Source organism: Arachis ipaensis, chromosome B10 (genome assembly GCF_000816755.2).
Source record: "Arachis ipaensis cultivar K30076 chromosome B10, Araip1.1, whole genome shotgun sequence".
Taxonomy (NCBI): Eukaryota; Viridiplantae; Streptophyta; class Magnoliopsida; order Fabales; family Fabaceae; genus Arachis; species Arachis ipaensis.
This window is the reverse complement of record NC_029794.2, coordinates 105830657-105839194: the sequence shown is the minus strand read 5'-3', so window position 1 is coordinate 105839194 and position 8538 is coordinate 105830657. Positions and strand designations below refer to the sequence as shown.

At 37.0% G+C, this 8538-nt stretch overlaps 1 long non-coding RNA gene across 1 annotated transcript in view; it reads right to left on the bottom strand.

Annotated features, from left to right (window-relative positions):
• The window catches only part of LOC110267788, a 28451-nt gene continuing 21654 nt past the window's right edge, over positions 1742-8538 (bottom strand). The window contains exon 3 of the long non-coding RNA XR_002355700.1: positions 1742-1784. This is a non-coding gene — a long non-coding RNA (uncharacterized LOC110267788). The remainder of the gene's footprint in view (positions 1785-8538) is intronic.

Here is an 8538-nt window from a genome sequence, read left to right as displayed (position 1 = left end):
CTGCTCATCTCACGTCGCATTCTCAGTCTGTAGAAGCTGCCAGTCGCGTCGCTGTCTCTGCCCGCGTGGTCGTCATCGGTTCGAGACAGCTGTTGGCCCGTCCTCTCTGCTCCGATAACCACCCCTTTCTTTCAATAAAATGTGTGATGTTAAAATGTGATTACAGTAGGTGTTCTTATTGTAAATGGAGTTTGTGTATGTTTCGTTATGTTTACCTTACTCCTTTGTCTTCTTATCAAATTAGGTAATTTCTAAAGAGATGAGAAATTTTATCAAAGTCCTATCATGATAACCAATGCTCTGAACCTTCCAATTAATCATGTCTCATCTTTTGCTGAAATCCTACTCCAATTAATCATCTCATCTGTTACCAAACGCACCTCGCCTATAAAGTAAATTGATTTGTGTATTTGACCAATTTGTGAATACTTGTCCTTCTTTCATTTAGAACTTGTATTTAATTGGGTGGATGAGGTAAATATATTATGATTATTGAGATCATGATGAGAAATTTTTAGTTTGTGATATATACAAGAGTTTCATTTGATTATCCCAAAACTATAATAATAAACTTTCTTGCTATACATGGATTATTTGCAAAATAGAGTTTGATATCCAAGAAAAAAGTTTTTAACATGGTTAGACTTAGTACTAAGGATGAGAAATTATGATTTGTGTATTTGACCAATTTGTGAATACTTGTCCTTCTTTCATTTATTTAAAATACTCTTAATTGGATCTAAAATGACTTGATTTTTTTCTGCATTCCTGGTATTCAGACATTAAGATAGCTAGGAAAGGTTGTTACACGAAAAAACCAAAACTCAGACCAGCATGTCAGCATCCTCAAGCGGCTCCGCTTCCGGCTTCAGCTTCCCACCATGATGTCGCTCAAATTCTCCCGGCCAGTGGTGATGGTGTCCCAGCAACTTCACACCCGTACCGTCCACCGCGCAGTGAACGAAGGCCTGCTCCACAGATGAGCACAAGTAGCATTCACAACTCGGAGCCATGCCACGAAAACTTGGACGCTAATGCAGATGAGGTAGATTCTCTTGATCAAGAAGTTGATGACCAATCCTTTGTTGCTTCCGGAGCTCAGAGTCGCAAAGGACGCAAGACTACAGAGTTTTGGACAATTAAGAACATCAGTAACATATTCAATTATTTTTCTTTCTTCAATTCGAGTTAGACCCCATGTTATGTATTATTTTTCGTGCATAATGTCCACAACGGAGACACACATAAGGTATTAAATTTGGCTTATAGATGCCGACGGCACAATCAAGCCCGCAAAATTAAGCGTGAGGGAGGCTATGGAACGGCCTAACGGTAGAAGGATCGTGCTCAAGTTCAACAACGCAAAGCAACCAATTGGAGACGAAGCTGGACTGTTGAGTGGCGTGCTTGGTCTGCTGGGATCTGACTATGAAAAATTTTATATCTTTGAGGAAAGTTGGCGTAAGATTATCACTAAAAACAAGGTTTATAACGAATATGTCAAGGTAAAATTTTATATCCCCTTTGAATTAAATCTGCTTATTTTTACAATAATTGACAAATTGTATTATCTTTGTAGCAAATTTTCTACTTTGATGAAGATAACGAAGGAACTATCAAGAAAAATATTTTGAAAAGCATAGGGAAGTCTTGGAAGAAAACAAGGTTGAGGTTGTATAATATTTTTTACGAGCCAACATTCACGACTGAACAAAATATTGAGCATCGTCTGCCAGGTATTGATTGAGAGCATTAGAGATGGTTCCTTGACTATCGCGCCAAAGCTGAGTGATGAGCGGATAATTTATACCCTTTTTGGCATTGTTTTTACATAGTTTTTAGTATGTTTTAGTTAATTTTTATCATGTTTTTATTAGTTTTTATTCAAAAATCACATTTCTGGACTTTACTATGAGTTTGTGTGTTTTTCTATAATTTTAGGTATTTTCTGGCTGAAATTGAGGGACCTGAGCGAAATCTTATTCAGAGGCTGAAAAAGGACTGCAGATGCTGTTGGATTCTGACCTCCCTGCACTCGAAGTGGATTTTCTGGAGTTACAGAAACCCAATTGGTGTGCTCTCAATTGCGTTAGAAAGTAGACATCCTAAAATTTTCAACAATATATAATAGTCCATACTTTGCCCCAGATTTGATGGCCCAAACTGGCGTTCAAAGTCAGCCTAAAAATTCTGGCGTAAAACGCCCAAACTGGCACCAAAGCCGGTGTTTAACTCCAGAAACAGTCTAAGCACGAAAAAGCTTCAATTCTCAGCCCAAGCACACACCAAGTGGGCCCCGAAAGTGGATTTCTGCACTATCTGCATTTAGTTACTCAGTTTCAGTAAACCCTAGTAACTAGTTTAGTATAAAAACTACTTTTAGAGACTTATTTATCTATCTTGGGATCACTTTTGATCTTGAGAACCATATAGACTATTGTACACATTTGGAGGCTGGCCTCACGGCCATGCCTAGACCTCTTTCACTTATGTATTTTCTACGGTGGAGTTTCTACACCCCATAGATTAAGGTGTAGAGCTCTGCTATTCTTCATGAATTAATGCAAGTACTATTGTTTTTCCTTCAATTCATGCCTACTTCTTCTCCAAGATATACTCTTGTTCTTAATTCAGTTAAGTCAGAATGAAGGGGTGACCCGTGACAATCACCCACTATCTTCGTTACTCGCTTAGCCAAGATTCGCGTGCCTGACAACCACAAGCGGTCTACATGATGTTCAACGTAGTCATTGGACGACAGCCGGAGTATATTCTCTTGGGTCTCTAATCAACGATTCACATCGTTTCTCCTGACAACAGAGCATCTGAATTTGATATTAGAACCTTCGTGGTATAGGCTAGAACCATTGGCAGCATTCCTGAGATCCGAAAAGTCTAAACCTTGTCTATGGTATTCTGAGTAAGATCTGGGAAGGGATGACTGTGACGAGCTTCAAACTTGCGAATGTTGGGTGCAGTAACAGTGTGCAAAAGGACAATGGTCCTATTCCGACGCTAGCGAGAACCGACATATGATTAGCCGTGCGGTAGCTGTACATGGTATTTTTCATCCGAGACGAGAAATCCGATAGTTGATTAGCCGTACAGAGATCGTACATGGATTTGTTTTCATCCAAGAGGATCATACAGCTTGCCATGGAAGGAGGTAACGCATGGTTGGAAGAAGGCAATAGGAAAGCAGAGGTTTAGAAGTAACAAAGCATCTCCATACGCTTATCTGAAATTCCCACCAGTGAATTACATAAGTAACTTTATTTTATTTTATGTTTTATTTATATTTTAATTATCAAAATCTCATAACCAATTTAATCCGCCTAACTGAGATTTACAAGGATGACCATAGCTTGCTTCAAGCCGACAATCTCCGTGAGATCGACCTTTACTCACATAAGGTTTATTACTTGGACGACCCAGTGCACTTGCTGGTTAGTTGCATCGGAGTTGTGAAAAGTGTGAATCACAATTTCGTGCACCAAGTTTTTGGCACTGTTGCCGGGGATTGTTCGAGTTTGGACAACTGACGGTTCATCTTGTTGCTTAGATTAGGTAATTTTATTTTATTTTTAAGCTTCTTATTTTTATATTTCAAAAAACTCAAAAAAAATTTTTAAATGTTTTCAAAAAAAAATGTTCTTCAGAATTTTTAAGAACGAATTCTAGAGTTTCATAAGATATGTTGAAGCCTGGCTGGCTGTTTAGCCATGTCTAATTCTTTTGGACTGAGGCTTCCACTTCTCATTGACATGCTTGTATGTTTTATGCTAAAGCTTGGCTGGCTATTTGGCCATGTCTAATTCTTTTGGACCGAAGCTTTCACTTAAAGCTTGGCTGGCCATTGGCCATGTCTAATTCTTTTGGACCGAAACTTTAGACTAACATTGCATGATTTTTGGAATTCTTATTAAAAATTTTGTATCACTTTATTTTTTTTTCCTAATTAATTTTCGAAAAATACCAAAAAATTAATAAAATCATAAAAACCAAAAATATTTTGTGTTTTTTGTTTGAGTCTAGTGTCAAATTTTAAGTTTGGTGTCAATTGCATCTTTTTAATTTTTCTTAAAATTTTCGAAAATTCATGCATGGTGTTCTTCATGATCTTCAAGTTGTTCTTGATGATTGTCTTTGTTTAATATTGTGATTTTCTTGTTTTGTGTTTGTTGTTGTTTTTCATATGCATTTTCAATTTGTTAGTGTCTCAACATTAAAAATTTCTAAGTTTGGTGTCTTGCATGTCTTTCTTTTCTTAAAAATTTTCAAAAATAAGTTCTTGGTGTTCATCTTGATCTTCAAAGTGTTCTTGATGTTCATCTTAACATTCAAAGTGTTCTTGCATATTTTTCTTATTTTGATTCATAATTTTTATGTCTTGTGTCATTTTTGTGTTTTTCTCTCTCCTCATAAAAATTCAGAAAAATAAAAAATATATCTTTCCCTTATTTCACTCATAAATTTTGAAATTTTGGATTGACTTAGTCAAAAATTTTTAAAATTTAGTTGTTTCTTATGAGTCAAGTCAAATTTTCAATTTAAAAATCCTATCTTTTCAAAACTTTTTCAAAAATCAAATCTTTTTTATTTTTTTTATATATTTTCGAAAACTTTAAAAATTTGATTTTCAAAATCTTTCTCTTATTTTTATTTCATAATTAATGCTAAAAATTAATGTTTAGATTCAAAAATTTTCAAGTTGATACTTGCCTATTAAGAAAGGTTCAATCTTTAAATTCTAGAATCATATCTTTTAGTTTCTTATTAGTCAAGTAATCAACTTTAATTTCAAAAATTAAATCTTTTTAATTTCCTTTTCAAATCTTTTTCAAAATTTGATTTCAAAATCTTTTTCTAACTTCCTATCTTTTCAAAATTGATTTTCAAATCTTTTTCAATTAACTACTTGACTTTTTGTTTGATTTTAAAAGTTTACTAATTCTTATCTTTTTCAAAACCACCTAACTACTTTTCTCTCTCTAATTTTTGAAAACTCCTCACCACTTTTTCAAAATTCTTTTTTAATTAACTAATTATTTTAAATTTTAATTTAATTTTATTTCTCTTCTTAATTTTTGAATTCTAACTAATAATTAAAATAAAAATAAAAATATTTTTCTTTTCTTTTTAATTATTTTCGAAAACTCTCTCTCTCATCCCTTTCTATTTATTTTATTTATTTACTAACACTTCTCTTCTTCTTATAATTCGAACCCTCTCTCCCCTCTGTGTTCGAATTCTCCATCTCTTCTCTCTACATCATTCTTCTATTCTTCTCTTCTTCTACTCACATAAAGGAATCTCTATATTGTGACATAGAGGATTCCTCTTCTTTCTTTGTTCTCTTCTTTTTCATATGAGCAGGAACAAGGATAAGAATATTCTTGTTGAAGCTGATCCTGAACATGAAAGGACTCTAAAGAGGAAGCTAAGAAAAGCTAAAGCACAACACTCTGGAGAGGACTTAACATAAATTTTCGAAAAAGAAGAAGTTATGGCAGCCGAAAATAACAACAATGGTGGAGATGCAAGGAAGATGCTTGGTGACTTTATTGCACCCTCCTCTGACTTCTGTGGAAGAAGCATCTCAATTCCTGCAATTGGAGCATATAACTTTGAGCTTAAGCCTCAATTAGTTTCTTTAATGCAGCAGAAATGCAAGTTTCATGGACTTCCATTGGAAGATCCTCATCAGTTTTTAGCTGAATTCTTGCAAATCTGTGACACTGTGAAGACCAATGGGGTTAATCCTGAGGTCTACAGACTTATGCTTTTTTCTTTTGCTGTAAGAGAGAGAGCTAGGACATGGTTGGATTCACAACCTAAAGAAAGCCTGAACTCTTGGAAAAAGTTGGCCAATGCTTTCTTGGCCAAATTCTTTCCACCTCAAAAGTTGAGTAAGCTTAGAGTGGAAGTCCAAAACTTCAGACAGAAGGAAGAAGAATCCCTCTATGAAGCTTGGAAATGATACAAGCAATTGATCAGAATGTGCCCTTCTGGCATGCTTTTAGAATGGAGCATCTTATGTATATTCTATGATGGTCTATCTGAATTGTCCAAGATGTCATTGGACAACTCTACTGGTGGATCTCTTCATCTGAAGAAGATGCCTGAAGAAGCCCAGGAACTCATTGAAATGGTTGCATATAACCAGTTCATGTACACTTCTGAAAGGAATCTTGTGAATAATGGGACAATTCAGAAGAAATGAGTTCTTGAGATTGATACTCTGAATGCCATATTGGCTTAGAATAAAATATTGACTCAGTAAGTCAATATGATATCTCAGAGTCTGACTGGAATGCAAGCTGCATCCAGTAATACTAAGGAAGCCTCCTCTGAAGGAGAAGCCTATGACCCTGAGAATCCTAGAATGGAAGAAGTGAATTACATGGGAGATTCCTATGGTAACACTTACAATCCTTCATGGAGGAATCGTCCTAATTTGTCATGGAAGGATCAACAGAAGCCTAATCAAGGCTTCAATAATAATAATGGTGGAAGAAATAGGTTTAGCAATAGCAAACCTTTTCCATCATCTTCTCAGTAACAGACAGAGAATTCTAAGCAGAGCCACTCTGACTTAGCAACTGTAGTCTCTGATCTATCTAAGACCACTCTCAGTTTCATGACTGAAGCAAGGTCCTCCATTAGAAATTTAGAGGTACAAGTGGGTCAGCTGAGTAAAAGAGTTACTGAACTCCCTCTTAGTACTCTCCCAAGCAATACAGAAGAGAATCCAAAGAGAGAGTGCAAGGCCATCTACACGTCCAACATGGCCGAACCTGTAGAGGAGGGAAAGGCAGTGATTTCCAGTGAGGAAGACCTCAATGGACGTCCACTGGCCTCCAAGGAGTTCCCTAATGAGGAACCAAAGGAATCTGAGGCTCATATAGAGACCATAGAGATTCCACTGAACATACTATTGCCATTCATGAGCTCTGATGAGTATTCTTCCTCTAAAGAGGATGAAGATATTATTGAAGAGAAAGTTGCTCAGTATCTAGGAGCAATCATGAAGCTGAATGCCAAGTTATTTGGTAATGAGACTTGGGAGGATGAACCTCCATTGTTCATCAATGAACTGAATGATCTGGTTCAACTAAAATTACCTCAGAAGAAACAGGATCCGGGAAAGTTCTTAATACCTTGTACCATAGGCACCATAACCTTTGAGAAGGCTCTGTGTGACCTGGGGTCAGGGATAAACCTCATGCCCCTCTCTGTAATAGAGAAACTAGGGATCTTTGAGGTGCAAGCTACAAGAATCTCACTAGAGATGGCAGACAATTCAAGGAAACAGGCTTATGGACTTGTAGAGGATGTCTTAGTAAAGGTTGAAGGCCTGCACATCCCTACTGATTTCATAATCCTAGACACTGGAAAGGAAGAGGATGATTCCATTATCCTTGGAAGACCCTTCCTAGCCACATCAAGAGCTGTGATTGATGTGGACAGAGGAGAGTTAGTCCTTCAATTGAATGAGGACTACCTTGTGTTTAAGGCTCAAGGATCTTCTTCTGTAACCATGGAGAGGAAGCATGAAAAGCTTCTCTCAATACAGAGTCAAACAGAGCCCCCACACTCAACTTCTAAGTTTGGTGTTGGGAAGCCAACACCATTAAGCTCTAAGTCTCTGTGAAGCTCTCTAAGAGCTCACTGTCAAGCTATTGACATTAAAGAAGTGCTTATTGGGAGGCAACCCAATGTTATTTAATTATATTTATTTGTTTTCCATTGTTATTTTATGTTTTCTTTAGGTTGATGATCATGTGAAGTCACAAAAACAACTACAAAATTAAAGCGAAATCAAAAACAGCATCAAAAATAGAACACCCTGGAGGACAGGCTTACTGGCATTTAAATGCCAGTAAGGATAGCAAAATGGACGTTTAACGCCCAGTCTTGCAGCATTCTGGGTGTTAAATGCCAGAATGGGTAGCATTCTGGGCGTTTAACACCAGAAAAGGGTGTCTGGATGGCGTTAAACGCCAAAAAAGGGCAGCAGGCTGGCGTTTAACACCAGGAAAGGTAGCAGAGCTGGCGTTAAATGCCAGATTTGGCACACAATGGGCGTTTAAATGCCAGAATGGTGCAGGGACTTGAATTCCTTGACACCTCAGGATCTGTGGACCCCACAGGATCCCCACCTACCCCACCTCTTCTTTTCTCCTCTTCACACCTTTTCATAACACTCTTGAAAGCCGGGAACATGAAAATTCAAGCATTGAACCCTCACTGATAATGTATGTACGCTCTAATCTCTAGTGTATAGGGTAATCACTCTATCCTTCTCAAATCATGCTTTCTAACTTTTGTTCTTCTCCTAACCAATCAACAACAGTTAATATACCAATGCAAACATCATGAGGTCTTTTCAAGGTTGTAATGGGGCCAAGGTACAGGTAGGGGTATTGGTGCACGAAATTGTGATGTCCAGGCTCAAACAATCCCTGGTAATGGCTCCAAAGCTTGGTGCTTTGATCTTAATTCATAATTGTCACAACTTCGATACAACTGACCAGC